The sequence below is a fragment of the Piliocolobus tephrosceles genome, chromosome 5, assembly GCF_002776525.5.
Source record: "Piliocolobus tephrosceles isolate RC106 chromosome 5, ASM277652v3, whole genome shotgun sequence".
Taxonomy (NCBI): Eukaryota; Metazoa; Chordata; class Mammalia; order Primates; family Cercopithecidae; genus Piliocolobus; species Piliocolobus tephrosceles.
In genome coordinates, this window is record NC_045438.1 from 82,148,978 (window position 1) to 82,166,729 (window position 17,752).

The 17,752-nt window shown below is 40.2% G+C and overlaps 1 protein-coding gene across 2 annotated transcripts in view; it reads left to right on the top strand.

The window, feature by feature from the left end:
• Positions 1-17,752, top strand: part of BACH2 (BTB domain and CNC homolog 2) — a 383,325-nt gene that overhangs the window by 131,004 nt on the left and 234,569 nt on the right. The window contains exon 1 of one of the 2 annotated variants that reach the window (XM_023205308.2): positions 16,703-16,733. The exons of the other annotated variant lie outside the window; for it this stretch is intronic. The gene's annotated coding sequence lies outside the window, so the exon portion shown is untranslated. Of the gene's footprint in view, positions 1-16,702; positions 16,734-17,752 lie in introns of those variants that run through there. 2 annotated transcript variants of the gene reach the window in all.

Sequence of the window (17,752 nt, forward strand, 5' to 3'; positions counted from 1 at the left end):
GCAACATCCAAAATGACACCCACTTAGGGAATAGGAAAACCATTTGCGAGGAAACTTCTCCAGGCTTCGTTCACTAACTAGTTTTTTAAAAACATTTTACTCCCCGCAAAGTCATGCTCTACCACATAGCTTCACTCTACCTCTGTGAGGAAGAGGTAAATGATACAAATAGGAACTGACATCAGGAATTTTTTGAGAGGACAAATTTCAGAGTACTGGGAGGGTCAGACAGACTCCTTGTTCCATGGTCCACAGCACATAAATTCTTATCTGTGACCAAATACCTAGCACATTTTGATCTATATTCAATCTGTACACATGAGCTGGTGTCTTCAATTATAAGTTATTAAGGAAAAAGTATATTATGTGTCTTAGAATGTGATCATGGAAGCGCAGAAATGTGGTACATCTTAGAAATATTTCCATTTTAAGAAAACTTTGGAGCCCTTCAACTCTCTGGGAAACTAAGCTATATAGAACGCCTCATTCCCAAAGTATCCTGAATGGATAAAATTTGGCTGTAATTTCACAGCATGGTAATGTATATTACCTTTTTCTTTTTACAGTGAAGATATCATCTACCTTTAATCTTGATTTAAAATATTTTAAAATCAATTTTATAATTTTATAAAATAGTCTAGATTAATGCTTTTTGAAAAATCAGGGCTTAGCTGCTTCTGAAAAGGTGAACGTACTCTTAGGGATCCACATTTGACTTTTTTCCAAATTCGGATAAAAATTAGTGGGACCGGGTGTTAAGCAGGATAACTCTACTTAAAGCAGAAAATCTTAAAAATTTTGGTGTAGATAATTAAATCTGTGTTGTAAATACTCATCACTTCATTGTTTTTACCTGCCTTCCATACACAGAACCAAGAAGCTATATTCACTTATATCAGACGAGAAGTAAAAGACGCCACTGTGGTCCGTTTATCAATCAGTTGCTGCAGAGAGGGCCTTTGCCCCTTTGTGTAGAAGGAGAATGTCTGAGCTGTTGGAAGTCTTCATGTGACTCTCTACTGCCACAAGATACTTTCTTTTAAATCTCCGCTACAGAATTCTACCAAAGTCTGGTGTGTTTGTGTGTGTCATCTTTAGAGAAGTTGATTGTATTAAGAGAGGGGTGAGTTTCTGCCTTTATCTGAGACTGGTACACTTAGGAAAAATAAGCTTTTCAGGAACTTAGGAAAATTTGAAGGCCATATCAGTTATTTTTATTTGAGTAGCAAAGTTCTCTTTATCGTCTTTAAAAAACCAACTACAAGTCTGCTTTCAGAGCACTGGACGTGTTTACAGATTTCGGAGACACATGCCAGAGTGTGTAGTGTAATTACTTAATCCTCATCTGTCATGCCCAGAGCATTGTTCCTTCAAGATAAAAGAATGGGCAGCATCAGAGATGTCTGGGTAGTTCCTTCACCCCTGGGTTTTAAATTCAGAAAATCATGATCATTCTTTGCTTGCTTGTCCTTAGAAAATTAAAGTGCATATGAATACACAATCTCTGGTGTCTGAATTTTTTTTTATTTTATTTTATTTTTTATTTTTTGAAACAGGGTTCTTGCTCTTGTGACCGGGTTGGAATGTAGTGGCATGATCACAGCTCACGGCAGCCCCAACCTCCTGAGCTCAAGTGATCCTCCCACCTCAGCCTCCCAAGCAGCTGGGACCACAGGTGTGTGCCACCATGCCCAGCTAAGTTTTAAATTTTTTGCAGCAACAAGGTCTCACTAGTCTTGAACTCCTGGGCTCAAGCAGTTCTCCTGCCTTGGCCTCCCAAAGCGCTGGGATTACAGGCGTGAGCCACCACACCTGGCCCTGGTCTCTGAATTATTTGTGATAATCAAGAACTTTCTTTTAACCCACACCATTTTAATTATATATTCACCAAAAGAACAAATTATCTGATAGATAAGAGCACTAGTAATTTAAATAAATCTAGTCCTATGCTCATTGACTTATTCAACAAACATTTATAGAACTCCATCAATTTATAAACATTGTCCATGCACAAGACAATATGGTTCCTGCCCTTAAGAAGTGTGATCCAATTGGGAAGCTTTCAAGAAAGCCAGTGTCCAAAAATCATGAAGAAGCTCTGGGGTGGAGTCTGAAGACATCCTCTGGAGCAGCGTTGTTGGGTCCAGCTCAGAGCTCGGAGAAGCTTCTCTGAGGAACTCCTGCTCAGTCTGAATCTCAAAGGTTGGGTGGAAGTCAGAGTACCAGTAGCCATGAAATCCAAATAATCTGACCAGAGGTTCTACTTCTTTTAGTACGCATTTTCAGACCTATAACTACCATTGAGATTCTAGTTGGTACCGTTGCCTATTTGCATGGTGCCTTCAAATGGTTCCAGAGCCATCCATCCTATCTGTGGTTGGCATTGGCATTGTGATCCACTGGCCGTTATCTGTTACAGGCTGCAATGGAAAGGTAGGATGTTAAGCATTCTGAGATGCTAAGCATTCTGATACTTTTTTCCCCAGAATAATGCCAACTGATGGTGCCAGGCGTGTATTACCTAGATTTAACTTGATTGGTTTTTAAGTGAGACCTTGAATGACTTTCTAATCAGTTGCTTAAATATGCCTAATCATGATGCTTTGTATACTCACACATGCAAATAAGCACATGTATACTTTATTGTTTATATTTATTTAAAATAAATTCTGATGTTAGTCATCTGTGATTTGGGGCAAATCATGAATAGTGATATCAGTATTACCATTTGTAAGATGTGGTTAAGAGTAGCTGTAATTTACCTAACAGGGATTAAATACTTAATGTTTGTAAAGTGCTGTGTTTCATTAGAAAAAATATCATTATTATGGTCATTAATATGATTTGCAGATCATTAGTACCAATCACAGATAATACACCTGCAAAACTCATCACATTTCTATACAAACCACAGTTTAGATAACTTTAACTTGTTTTAATCCCAAACTTTAATTGCCGAGTTTTTTGGGACACAGTCCCTAAAAGTTTATCTTTTTTTTTTTTTTTTTTTTCCTTCCAGTTAGGTCTGTCCCATTGTAAAAAGGCTGTGTAATGATTTGGCCTCTTTAAGGGCAAAAAATCCTTTTTGTTTTTTGAGATGGAGTCTTGCTCTGTTGCCAGGCTGGAGTGCAGTGGTGTGATCTCAGCTCACTGCAACCTCCACCTCCTGGGTTCAAGCGATTCCCCTGCCTAAGCCTCCAGAATAGCTGGTACTACAAGCACACGTCACCACACCCAGCTAATTTTTTTATTTTAGTAGAGACGGGGTTTCACCATGTTGGCCAGGATGATCTCGATCTCCTGACCTCATGATCCACCCGCCGTGGCCTCCCAAAGTGCTGGGATTACAGGCGTGAGCCACTGTGCCTGGCCCAAAAATCCTTTCATAAAAACCATAAGTGGTTTGAGTCAAAACTCCAACTTAGGTGTCTCCCTGGGGTTCTTTTGTCTCAAGAGAGACCAAGTCTGAAGAACCATATAGTCTAATCGAAAATTGTGAGGCCTTTTTGGAATGCTTTACAGAAGTTTCTAATTAAGAAGTGGTGTTTGTCTTAGGTATACAGACACTGTTTTTGAAAAGTCTGCAGTACAAAATTCCCATTTAGTTTATTTTTAGCTTGAGTCTACTCTGCTCGTAAAAATAAAACTATTTTTGTACGTGCTGCTTCTAGTACTTAGATCCACATTTTAAAATAATTCCCAGAAAACAGTCCATAGCAGTAACTGTGCTCAGTGACCAGATCGTTGTGTTTTAAACAAGTGTTATGGTGGCTGCATTTTAGCTGCATCACAGGATCCAGCTCACATGATTCCTGCCCCCCACAGCCCACACATACACATACACATACACAAAGGGCCTCATCCCCGCCTTGCTTACTTAGAGTAAGTACTTGGCTTATCTAAATGTCTGTATTTGTCCAGTGTGCATGTGCTGACTGTCCTTTGTGTATTGTCCAAGGCCTCACGTGCACAGAGAGATACTGAATACATGTCTGTGATGATGGTTCCCCCTAAGAGACGATGGACTGCTCTTTTAGGGAGTTGTGTGTTTCTATGGTAACTCCCTTTTGAAAACTTCAATTTTATCCACATATATTTTGCAGATACTGAAAGCAAGCTTATGTTGAATTTAGAGAAGCTTTAAGTTTTGAAGAGGAAACTGCAGCTTATCAGCAGATGTCAAGAGCATACATACTTTGAAAGCTCGTTGAAAAAAAAATGATGATTCCTTTTGTGCTTGACACTTACCAAAGACCAATGTTCCATTCAGATAATCTTTTATTGTCGGTTTTTTATGCTCCTTAGGGTAAAAGTCACAAATATATACACAGTTTGATAAAATTCAAAAGGAACAAAATAAGCACTATTCCTCCTTTGGCCTGTCTCCGCCTCTTTCCCATCCCCAGTTTTGTACAGTACAATGTCACTAGCTTATTGAATTAAATTTACTTTAATCATCTATTTCCTTTTCTTCCAGTTACTACAATAGCTATGGGCTCTCAGTTAGCCAGCTACATCTGATCTAGAGAAAATAGGTTATGTCCCTGTTTTGAAAAGAGGACTATCTCCGTGGCTCAATGCTTTGTGTTTTTAATAGTTAGAATTCTGGAAGAGATGTGCACTTCCTTCCCAAGCAATAAAATATATGTATAGTGACCATTTCGTAATTCTCTAGAGAATGCAGACAAAGTGATTTGTGTAGTCTATGACGTCTGCATATGTAAGAGTTTTCCTTTGCTTTTAGTTGCCTTATTTTACTTTTAGGATGTTTTGTTTCTTTTTTTATACTTCGTATATTTTCACTCTTTTCCCTTTCTTTCTGAAACACATGTTCAGTTTTCTTAAAATCAAATCAGCTGTGCCGTGGATGCTGCGTTTGGCTTTTTCCACATGTGTTAATTGTTCTGTGGCTTGTTTTGTTTACTGTTTTTGCAGACCTGATTTGCCATGGTCCATGCCTTTGATTCTACTAGACCACGTAGTTGATTTCCCAGTAGGGAAAAGATTCTGCTGTCTTACCCAGTAATTAGTTATCTCATTTCAAAAGAGACAAGTTTCTCTGAGAGGACTTTGTCACACGTTAAATGTCTGCTTTGGAAGATAGAGCCCATTTAGTTACTTGCACATCCATGTGGTAAAAGAAATGCATAATTAGTCACCGTGGAAATTAAGTATTTGAAGGGCAGAAGATGGTTAATTCGACTATTTGTACTGAGCTATTGAGAGATTATGATGTAGTTTATTAGTGCTAAGAAATCAAAGTAAGAGATGATATTTTTCGGCCCCATGAGGAAGTGGCAGTGTTGTTTATTTCTGAAGCATGCTTTCATTTGCTGAGAGAGGACTTTGTGGCACTTTCCCTTGAATAGTTTTGTGTAACCTTCTTTTGCTGTGTGAGCAAAAGTACCTCCCCTCTCCAAGAAGACACAGAAGGAGAGTGAGGGCTGCCATCTCCATATTGTTACCTTCCTAGAATAGGAGAGGGAAGTAAATGGTGGACTCTGCTCTGTGCTCCTGGGTCTTTTTCCATCCCCCAGCTCAACCACCCATCTCTTGTTACTTACTACACATCATGAAGCCCCTGCCCAGGCCCCTGATCCTGTTCAACCCCATCTCAAAGCCATACTCTTCCTGATGTCCCTTTCCTAGCTTGGCCTCTTTAATTATTTCCTTCCTGTCCCAATCAGTTATGACTGTGTGACTTCGTCTTTCAACCCCACTCCTGGGTCTACCCGTGCCTTGCCTCCCACTCCTATCCACCCACCTTTCTTCTCGATGAGATAGTGTAAGTGAAACGGCTGGAAGTATGCATTTTGCAAGGAAGGGGAATGGCCATTTGATACTCACACTACATTGTGCACCAGGGCATTTTAGAGCTTTTGTTTGTGTAAAACTTATGTGAATAAACGGTCTAATTTTTTTTTCTTTCTTTTTTTTTTTTTTTTTTTGAGACAGAGTCTCGCTCTGTCACCCAGGCTGGAGTGCAGTGGCCGGATCTTAGCTCACTGCAAGCTCCACCACCCAGGTTTACGCCATTCTCCTGCCTCAGCCTCCCAAGTACTGGGACTACAGGCGCCCGCCACCTCGCCTGGCTAGTTTTTTGTATTTTTTTTTTTTTAGTAGAAACGGGGTTTCACCATGTTAGCCAGGATGGTCTCGATCTGCTGACCTCGTGATCCGCCCATCTCGGCCTCCCAAAGTGCTGGGATTACAGGCTTGAGCCACCACGCCCGGCCTTGGTCTAATATTTTTAAAATTTAAGAAGATGTTTGTTAATCTTATCTTTTGTTGTATACAACTCACATGGACTGGCTCCTGCCTACCTCTTTAGCTCCATCTTGCTCCAAGCTCACCCTCACTGTCTGCCATCCGGGTACAGTTTTTGAATGTGCCATACCCCATCCTTCCACTTAGCCACTGCTTGTGCTCCCTTTGTCTAAAATGTTTCTCCATGCCCCTTCCCCAGCAGCTCCATATCCCTTCGTCAGGGAGGCATCACCTCCCCGTCAGTTACGCTTTCATGATACCACATATCTTTCCAGCATTGCACTTAATACAGTTGAAATTTTATCTTTATTTGTATAATTATTTCATTAATGTCTGCCTTCCTCATTATTGTCTATGGGCAGGCAGTTCCTGGTCTCTGTGTTTCTAGTGATCAGCATAGGAGTGGACATATAGTAGGTGCTCAATGAGTACCTTTCGAATGACCATCTGTGGATATCTCCAGGGACTCACTCAATGGCCATTAGCCCCTTTCTTGCTGGTACAACCCTGATTTGGTTGAAGTATTTCCTCTCCTCCAAGTGGCCATCTGCTCGGGCAGCTGGTCCCAGCCCCAGTTCCTGATCCAGTGGGTGAATTTTGTGTTAGATATACAAGATCTGGTCATCAGCTTGGCCCATGCACAGTGGTATGGGTTTCCCTGGAACCTAGAAAATAGGACTGAAAGATGGAAAGAACTCAGGCCCTCGAGGATATGGTAAGCTGTGAGCTAAACCAGTCCTGGGATGGCTTTACTTCCACGCAACTTAGTCGTGTAAAATAATACATTTCCTTATTGTTTAGGTCAATTCAAAGTTTTTTGCTTCTGAAAATAATCTGATGCAGAATAACATGAGTGAATGAATAAAGTAACAACCCAATCTCACTTCTTCACAAATTTTTGTGCCCTTAGAATTCCTTTGTAATTGTTTTGTCTTTTCTCATTTCTGTGAAGTGTTGGTCTACCAAATGAAGATGTTGATTGGTATTGAGCTCAATGCTAAATCCCAAATAATTCGTATGTTTCGAAAAGTGTTTCCTTCCGGTAAATGCCCCACACCCAGAACTTAAGCTCGTATTCTTCTTCACCTCTTGCCCTTTGGCTCCGCACTTTGTTCATACCTTTTTGGGGCAAGCTCTTCTCTAAGGAGGTTGAGAGTCAGGTTAAGTCATACCCAGCAATTTCCTGTTTGTGAGCCTTGAAGCTCTTGAAGAGTGCGGCAGGTTTGACAGAATGTGTAGGTGTTGTCAGACGTGAGCTGATTCATCCCCTTTGGTAGTTAATTCTCCAAAGGTCTCATCTCCCCAGCTACCATCCCTTCTTCTCTCTGGATGCTGCACAGTTCTTCTTTGTGTGAGGATGAGATTCTCAAGGCCGCCTGGGTCATGTATTCCATGTCTCTTTTGGGTTTTGGTGCATGTATTTTAGACCCCACTTTTCTCCATTTTTATGCAAGAGTTACTCCATGTTGTTTCATAGCATTTTTGTTGTTGTTGTTCCTGCAGGGCTTTGAATGGTCCCTGTGAAATCTGCTGTCTTTCTTTTTCATAGTCCTCCACCTCAGCTCAATATAACACAACTTAGCCTAAGAAATGCAAGGCCCTAAGTAAAGACCATCTGAAATGTCTACTTGTTTGGTAGTAGAAACTTTGGTGTTCTCTCATTATTTTCTTTATTTCCCAGCATATTGGCAATGAAAACTAGGCAATAACCCATTTTTGTAAAATGCTCCCCTGAAGTAAACCATGAGAGTGGGGCAGCTAAGTAACTCGTCTTTGAGAATGTTATTTTTGGCCATGCCATGCAGAAAAAGGACTGAATTTGTAACCCAAAAACTGGTATTCTTAAACCAAAATAGGAGCAGTCCCACTTTGGCCAACTACCCTGGGCAAGTGGCACACTCTCCGAGATTGAGAATATAATTCTTACTGCCTGCAGGGGTTGTTATGAGAGTAGAGTAAGATATAGTGGAAGTGTTGCTTATGCCTGGGAAGCGCTCTACAAAAGTATTAAAATTGTAAGGCTATAAAGAAAAACTCTTGTGAAGCTTTTTTTCACACCACTCCACACCTGCCTCAGTTTCCCTCCACACCTCCAGATATGCAAGGCTGGTCATGAGGTTGGGCCCCATGCACATTGGGATTTTTCAAGTGCGTCACTGCTCCATCAGATAGCAGAACTCTCCCACCAACCTCAGAATTCCAGTCTTTTTAAAACTTTGGTGATTTCCATTGGGGAAAAAAATCCCTTGTAGTTAGTGATGAGGCCACCTCAGTTGTCATCTGAGAATAGGACTTTATGCAATATTGACAACCCATCCATGACTTTTTCTTAGTCGGCCAGCATTTTTGCATACCTACTTGTGCTAGGCATTGTTCTCAATGCATGGGATGTATCTATCTGTGAACAAAACAGACACAAATTTCTGCCCTCTTAGAGCTTCTATTCTGTTGGGGAAAAACAGAAAATAAGCAATAAACAAGCAAATTATAGTATGTTAGAAGGTGGTAATTGCTCGGAAAAAAAAAATTAAAAAGAAGAGAAGGAGAGAGGAGGGCCAGTTTGGGGATAGGAAGAGGTTGCAGTTTTAAATTAGGTGCTCATTGTAGGCCTCCTATATTTCTAGTCTTTTGTTATTGTTGTGTTGTTTTTGCAGAATGTTGTAATGATTTACTATTGCAAATGAATCATCTCTGTGTAAATTAAATATTGCATGAAATGAAAGGAGTTCAGCTAAAGGCAAAATCTGATTGCTAAATGCTTGCAAAAGGATGGGAAGTTGCTCTAGCCCTTGTATGGCATTCTCAGGTTATCTATTCTTAGTTTAGTTTCCTTTTCCAAAAATGATGTTTATTATATAGTCTTCGAATGGAACATATCGCTGACACCTACTGCCATGTGTTTATAGTTAAACATAACTAGCCTCCTTTCTTACAAGAGCAAGAGGTTCATCCAGAATGTTTCCCTTTAAAAGTCCTAAGAAGGCTCTCCTGGTTGGCTTTCCAGCCCATAACAGTGATGGATTTTGCAGCCCTCTTAGTCTAGCCATGTGGAGAAACCTAATGTGGGTAATTCACCCCTTTAAACATGTGCTTTGTGTTTTGGTGGTGGTTGTTTGGGGCTGCGGTGTCTTAGGCATGGAGCTTATTATATCCATATAAACTACAGAGCGCAGACACTCCGCCCCAAATAGCACTGGATTTATGATCCCTAGCTCTCCCCGTGCAGTCCCCCTTCTCTTCATGTCTGCTGTGCGACCTGACTTATGGTTAAGCCTGCTTCAAGTTCTCCCTGCCAGTTTGTCTGTCCCCTTTTCAGCAGTCTGCCTTGGTAGCTGACTGGGAGGGGCCAGCATATGAGTTATCCCATTGTCTGTGGCTGTAGACAAGAGGCTCTCAGTGGGTCTCTTTCCACGGACAGGACCCTGCCAAAGTGACACTTGTGCTTCCTGTCCGGTACTGACTAGCACAGTGCTATTCAAAAGGCAGGCTAGAACTAGGGCCATCAGGATGAACACATTTTGAGCAGTGGTCCTGGCCTGTTGTTCCCCATCACTCACCAGATTCAGAAGATGTGGTGCTCCTTAGGAGCAAGGCTGGGGCACTTAGAAAGAGGGTCCTTTAAGGAGGAAAGGGGCTACTCTGGCTCATTATTAACTTTTTGGGTTCTGAACCTGCCACTCATTACTCTGAATTGTGCAGCACATGTCTGTCGCCTCCTAGTATAGAGTGGCCTTGAGAAGGTCACCTACTCCCTCTAGGTCTCAGTTTCTCATCTATAAAAGGAGTAGATCACTCTTCAAATGACCTTCAAGATTGCTTCCACTTCTAATTTTGTTTTAAGGCACTACTGACTACACTTCTCCTAAAAATTGATCTTTTTGACTTGATTGGGCTCTTGAGACATTTTTACCCTTTGTCCTGATCTGATTCTCTCCAGGAATCAATTTTGTTCATCTCATCCATCACTCTTCCTCTGTGTGATTTGTAACCTGCATTTCCTCTACTTCTGGCACTTTTCTGACAATGGAACCTGCAGTTCTACTCTGCAAATAGCTAGGGTTGTTTCCTCCCTCGTTCCCAGCCAAAGTACAGCTTTTATAGTGGTATCTCTGAGTAGGGAGTTGGGCTGTTGAGAAAAACATGCTATAGGCCAAAGCCCCTATTTTAAAAGAGATAGAGGTTGGAATGATATGTTCTTCTTAGGGTGTGGATGTTTTAGGCTCCAATGACCATAATCAAAATAGATCTATATCCGAGCAGTAAAAGGGTAATATATGTGAATTTTCTCATAATATGAATCCTAACACAAAAGCAGTTACAATACTTTAAGCATAAATTGCATAGTCTGCACCAAGATTTTTTTCAAAATTTGTCTTATGAACCTCAAGGAGGAAAATGTACCCCACCGGTTAGGAAAGAATTATTTTCTTGAAGTTCCATAACATAGAAGGAGTGTTTGTTTTATTTCCTCAATGCCTTGTGCCTGGGAATATTGAAATGATAGATTCAGCCATGTTATAATAAAATTCCTCTGTAAGAATATTAGCATGGAGAGAGATTGGTATAAATACATGAATGTGCCTGGATTTTGAAACTGAATCCTATAACTATCAGATTGCTATTCACTTTATAGCCACAATCTAAAATTTATCTGTTAGTGTTTCTTTTCTAATTGTTACCACAGTGATAAAAAGAAAAACTCTTCTTTATATATAGATATTTATTTCAGGACATTAACTGAGGGTATAGTATAGAAATGACTTGAAATTGAAGGAATCAGATTTTCTACTGCTTATTTATTCAGAGTATAACTTACCCAACAAGGTCTGATTTAATCTATTTTGAGGAGTAGTATTTAGAAGTAGGATTACTCCTATTTAGGAAAAGAATCTGGATCTTAGATGTACAGTGACTTGGCCAGAGTCACCTAGTAAATGAAAGAACTACAATCACCACTTGGGCATGTGATTCATGATCTTGACTATGAATTGATACCAGTACTTTACATGAAATGTCCATACCCTGGAAAATTATATTGTAGATATAACCTTAATAAATATACTTGCCTTTCACAGACTATTAGAACCAGTTTCTCCTTCATCTTCATGGGGTGGGGGGGGCATGCTTAATGATATATGCACTGGTGAGATTTCATCTTATTTTTGAAAACTTCCAAGAATGTTTCATAGCTCCTTTCATTCATCCACTCTGGTGCTTAGTTAGATTTGATATGAGAGCACTCCCTTTCTTATCTAACTTGAATCCCTCATGCTGTAGCTTAAGTCTGTTTTCTGTCACTCTGCCTAGGATGCCAAAGGCAGCTAATCACCATTATCCATAATAATAGTCACAAAGTCCTCCTTATGTTTGAAATGTTAGCACTATAACTGACAGTAAACACAACCCCCAAGTATCAGTAAATTATAAACTAGAGAAGACGGACTAACTTATAGTAAATATAGATGACATATTAGTATTTAGTTGTGATGAATGAATAACACTTAATAATGTGACTTAAGCATTAAACAGACTAAAAGAAAGGCATTCTTCTGTTAACTCATTCACTTAAATATTTATTAGGCACCTACTTTGTGATACTATGCTACATTCAAGACTTTTGATGAAAACGATTTTTGAAAACTAAAACTTATTAAGCGTATTTCTCAGAAATGTGAATGTAGAATAGCCTAATATTAACAAGACAACTTTGTGCTCTATCTAATCATCCTGTGGAGTTTACCCATATTTTGGAGGTGGGGCTGAAAAATAGTCTAATTATTGGAACATTTGTTTGTTTTTGCAGCTGCCCTATTACTAAAATATGCAGTTGGCATCAAAATTTTACCATACAGTCACTGCTCCCTTCACCTGGAAGCCTCTTCATTTCAGCATTACTGTTGAAGAGTTACCTGTGTCTGTGTGTATTTGAACATGTGTGAGCATGCAGCCAGTGTAGCACTACAAGACGTTTATCACTAGAAATAAATTACAGAGTCGTGCAGCATGAAAATGATATGCCCGGGAATGCAGAACACAGGGTTACCTTCTGCCTCCTTTCTTTATCATAGACAGCAGAGGCAGAAAGGAGAAAGAGATTTATTCTAAAGCCATTTGAAGCTGACCAAGCAATTTATAACAGATGAAATGCTGATTTATTGCTGCAGAGAAAATAATGGGTGTTCTTGCTAAAATGCCATTAATAGCTTTATTGTTTAAAGTGCAAATTATATTCAGCAATTTGTTAGTCCTCTTTTGAGGCAAAGTTGAAGTAATTCAGTGTAGGCTTTTAGCAGAAAAAAGGACAAAGTAATTAACAAATCGTAAAAGAATTCATTCACCAAGATTGGCTGATAGTTGAATTCTCTGTCTGAACTGTAAAGACATAGGAAAAATTTGCATTTAAGAAATCCAAGATGACTCAAGTATTTGTTTAAAACTGAAAAGCCATAAGGAAGTTGGAGTTGGGACACTACAGAATTAGGAGTATGCCTTCTGTTGGTGTCCACTGTGTCTGCAAGATGTGCTAGTCAACCAAAGGGGAAAAACTGAAAATCACATAGTTCCTACCCTTATGGATCTTACTGTCTTATGGCAGGAGCAGATAATATAAAATTAATTAAACTCTATAGCAGAGGCTAGACGTGGTGGCTCATATCTGTAATCCTAGCACTTTGGGGGACCAAGGTGGGAACAGCGTTTGATACCAGGCGTTCAAGACAAGCCTGGGCAATGTAGTGAGACCCTATGTCTAAATAAAATAAAATAAAATAAATTTGCTTTTAATTAGCCAGGCATGGTGGTATATGCCTGCAGTACAAGCTACTCAGGGGACTGAGGCAGGAGGGTCACTTGAGCCTGGGAGGTCAAGGCTACAGTAAGGTGTGATTGTACCACTGTATTCCAGCCTGGACAACAGAGCAAGACTCTGTCTCAAAACATAAAATATATAGCAGGAAAGGGTCAGTATTTCAGGAAAAGGACACATGAAATGATTCCAAGGAGGAAAAGATGACATTCAGAAGATGGCATTTGTCTGTTTTAAAACAGCTAGGATTTCTGTAGCCATGGTTTGTGTTATAAAACAGTTCCAAACTGATAGAATGCCAAAAAGTGGAAAGATCTATGCTAGTGAACATTGAGTAGGCCCTTTGATGCATCTGCTGCCATAGAGTGACAATAAATTCTAGTTTGCCTAGATGGACCCTAATTCTACCTATCTTCCTGGTGTAACGATAGCTCCTTCTTCTACTCATAAAAGTGTCCCAGTTTAATAGTAAATTAAACAGTGACTGTGGTAGCCATGAAAATGCACCGCTCAGCTCTCTTGCTTTGGGAACACTGCTGACTGACTGACTGACATCCCAGCTGCTGCCCCTGTGAACTCACCACTGTTTTGGCACAAAAGCTGTGCTTCCCAAGGGCTGCTCCCAGTCAGTGACCATGCATGGTGGGGGTGCTAAGTAAGGCATGCCCATTCCAGCAACACAGGGGGTCCTCCACTGAGAAACTTGGGCTCAAGCACTCCCTATTGACATGGCTAAACTCTTCTTGGAACTATGCTGCACTCCAAGACACTTCACAGCCTGTCCTCCTTCCTTCCTCCTCTCCTTTCCAGGGAACAGACCTGCATCTCGATCTGAAGGCTTTTCTTGCCTCCTCCTGCACCCTTCCCCAAGAAATCTCTAGCACATCGAATCCCATGTTAGTGTCTGCTTCTCAAGACATTTGAACTAATGAAGTGGCCCTAGTAATTGATAAGTGTTAGATATTAGATATGAATAAGACTAGAAAGTAAAATTTGGACTATACTGCAGGCAACTTTGAAAACTGCATGGAAGAATTTGACCTTTAATTCAGTAGACTCTGAGGCTCCATTGAAGAGGGTTTATCCATTATAAAATAATTATTATTTGGTCTTGCTGATGGTGTAGAAGGACAATTGAAACAAGGAGACCAGTTGGGAGGGTACAGCAATTGTCCAGTAAAAGTCCAAACTAGAGTAGTGCATGTGATTATAAACACTGGCATCACTGCAGGGGTGGGCTTGGTTGCTTATCACTGTAGACAGGGGTAACTACAGAGAAGGCTCTGGTGCTAACAAAACCCCTCAGAGATGATCAGAACAATAAGAAAGGGAAGAGGAGGAGACCTAATGTCTTCATTAACCCTGCAGTGAGAAAAGTATTGGGGGCTTGAAGGAGAGTAATCATGTCTTGGCTTCTGTAAGTAGCCAATAGGTGATTAAGACCTCCCATTTAATGGCATCTGGACTGTCTGCTGCCCATTTCCCAGACCAAAGAGAGGTGATATTGCAGTGCCTGCTCTTATGTTCCCCCCTAAATAATAGCCAGGATAGCAGCAGCTCACTGTTAATGCTAAGGACTTCTGGCAGTTCAAGGACAGACTAACTGGAACCCAGTGAAAGATGCAGGCTGTGTTTTAGAAGGAAAGGACCCCAAGTTTCTTGATACCTTTAGAGCAGGATAAAAAGATTTTCATCTGCCTGTATATCCAGAAATTAGATTTTTGTAATACCACTCTTCCCTTCTCTCCATCATGCACAGGGGGAACTGGCGTTTCCAGTTCCATGAATATATCCTTTGTAATGTTTCATTCATGCTGGGTTTTACGATGGGCATCCCCCATGTTATTGATTCAACAACTGAGATGTTTGATGCAATTGAAACGCCAGATGCCTCAGCTGATAAGTTACCTGTATAAATTGAGATATTCCTCTCAGGAGATCAGAGGAGGCAATGTGTAGCACGGTAGGAAGAAGATGGACTTTGGAATTTATCCTGAAAGCAAATGATAGCTCTGTTACTTGCTAGCCCTGTGACCAATGCTAGTTATTTTAACTTCAGTGTCGTTAACAGTGAATTGGGAGTACTGGTATTTTCTGAATTCTTTTGAGCATTACGTAAGTAAACATGAGGCTTTTACATGGAAGTGTGCTGGAAAAAATGTCGGTTCCTTGCCCCTTATCATATCTCTGTTGTCCTAATTTTCTTAAGTTCTTATTTGTTCTTGTTCCTAAACCCAGCATCACCTGGGACTCACAACTCTGTTGAACTCACACTCTAAAATCATACATCCGCATCACTTCCATTGCCCCTACTTACGCAACCCTGCTGGGGCAACCCTTAGCAGCCTGTGTCCCTCTCTTGTTCTGCCTGCTGGGATGCCTTACCTAGCTTTTCTGAGGTCAAAACCTTCCCACTCTGGAAGCATTTGGTTCTTCGTCTGTCAAATGAGGGAAGTGGCTCAAGGAGCTAGAAGGCCCTTCTAGCCCTAGTGTTTCGTAGGTCCCTGTACACAAGACCACCACCTGATTGTGTTCCTTTTTCAAAAGCTATTACTGATTTTTCTCTTTCTCAAAAAACAACATGTTTCAAAAAAAGGCAGGTAAGGAAAGAATTAAAACACTTATAATTTTACCATTCCTGAATGTGTCTTACAGTCCTGACTTTATGTGTGCGTGTATGCGTATGCGTGTGTGTGTGTGTGTGTGTGTGTGTGTGTGTGTGTGTGTAAAACAGACACTTAACCATTACATTCCCATCTTTTGGTGACATCCTTTTAAATGTTGTAATTTCTTGAATTTTTACCATGTCACTTGAATATTCCTATAGAGCATCATTTCAGTTATCTGTCTAGAATCCATGTATGAATGCTGCATGGTTTATTACTGGACATTTTAGGTGTTGTCTGGTTTTTCCACTGTTGTAAGCAAGGCAGAGCATTATGAAAAGTGCAGCAAATAGCATCTTCTGTGCATCTATCTTTTCACTTATCCTTGAAATGGAATTACCAGATAGAAAGGCATGCATATTTTTAATGTATTTGGTACAATATTGTCAGATTTCCCAGCTGAAAGGATGGACCTGTTCATTTCCTCCCCTCTGGGTGTCTGATGCTTTGACCACCTGGTTTCTGATTAGACCAGGAAGTCCTACTTGGGCATGGGAGAGAAAAAAATAACATTTTTCCTCACTTGGGTGGATCTGGCTCCAAGTCTCCTATGTTTTTAAACTCTCCTTGAATGCAAAATCTTCCTGGCTAGTGCATGATGATTCGCTATTCATCAGCCACTAGCTCCTCTGCCTCCTATAAATTGCCACCTTTAAGTCAATGAGCTATTCCTTTAAAGTAAGACCCTTTGGGAAGAGCCTCTCTGTACCTCTGTCTCATCAAACTGGAGAATTTCATCTGTGTGTCCTTCTGTAATCTCATCTCGTTTTGCAACAAGATTTTCTATTTTCTCTGTTATTGGCCTTTTGATGTAATGTTTTAACTTGGCATGTAGGTTCTTTGTATTACTGTTTTGGATAATTCATGTCATTCTAGATAGAGTATTGTGTAAACATTTTTTGAAGCATCCTTTTGTGAAAGATGTCTTACGGACCCAATTTATTTATTTGCAGAAACCAAAACAAGATAAAAAGCTGTGCACTTGTGATAACCAGGTAACTTTATTTTTTCAATTCCAGTGCTCAGGAGAAAACTGCCTGTTCTTTTGTACAACAGGAGGAAGGCAAGCACAATTTGTTTTTCTAATTGACTATCTGGCACATGGGTTGTTGCTTAAACAGGTTGATCATAGCACATTTCCTAATTTTTAAGGATGTGAACCCATATGCTCCTTAGAAGAAGACTGCATGCATTGGCCTTGCTCCTTCTAGACAGTGAAGCTACTGTTGTAGGGTACCCTCGTGCACCCGGAATCCGGGACACCAGCGAGTAGCTGCCGCGGAACGGCTCTCCAAGTGTACTGTTTCGGCAGCATGTGGGAAGGCTTATGGTATAGTGATGTGACAAGCTGCGAACAGCAGATCAGAGAACAACGTGAGATAATTTAATTGAGGAGTTTGGAGAGAGGACAGCTGAAGAGCAGAGAGCAGGGACGTGGCAGAAAAAGGCCATCTGAGGAAGGGATAAATTATGAAATAACATTCTGAGGACAGGGTGAAAAGAGTGCTTCCTCATTCTCTGGCAGTTTGGGTCAATTTCCTACCCTCACATGCTTTGCAATAAGGGAAATAATTTATTTTTATTACTGCCCCTTCTTGCAATGGCTTTTTTTTTTAATATTGCATATAGCAAGTCACCCATTTCTATGTAAGAAACCAACTTCCTCTTTTTGCTGGGTTTGGTATTTACTATTTCTGCCATATTCTACCCTTTTGGGAAAAATTTTGTTCTTTTTTTTTTTTTTAAGTAGCAGTAGAAATGAAAGAGTAGGATCGAACTATGGTATGTTCTCTTTGACTTATCCTATGTCTCCTGGAGGCTACTGCAAGATTTTTTATTTCTTCACTGTCATTGGCTTTAATATCTGAAATGAATAGTTTTAATCTTCATTCACAAACCATTTTTTAAGTTAATTTTAGAAGTTATTTCTTATACTTTACTCCCAGATTTTCCTTACAGGACAAGTCGTTAATTTAACGTTATCCTATCTTTTAGTACATCTTTTTTTTTTTTT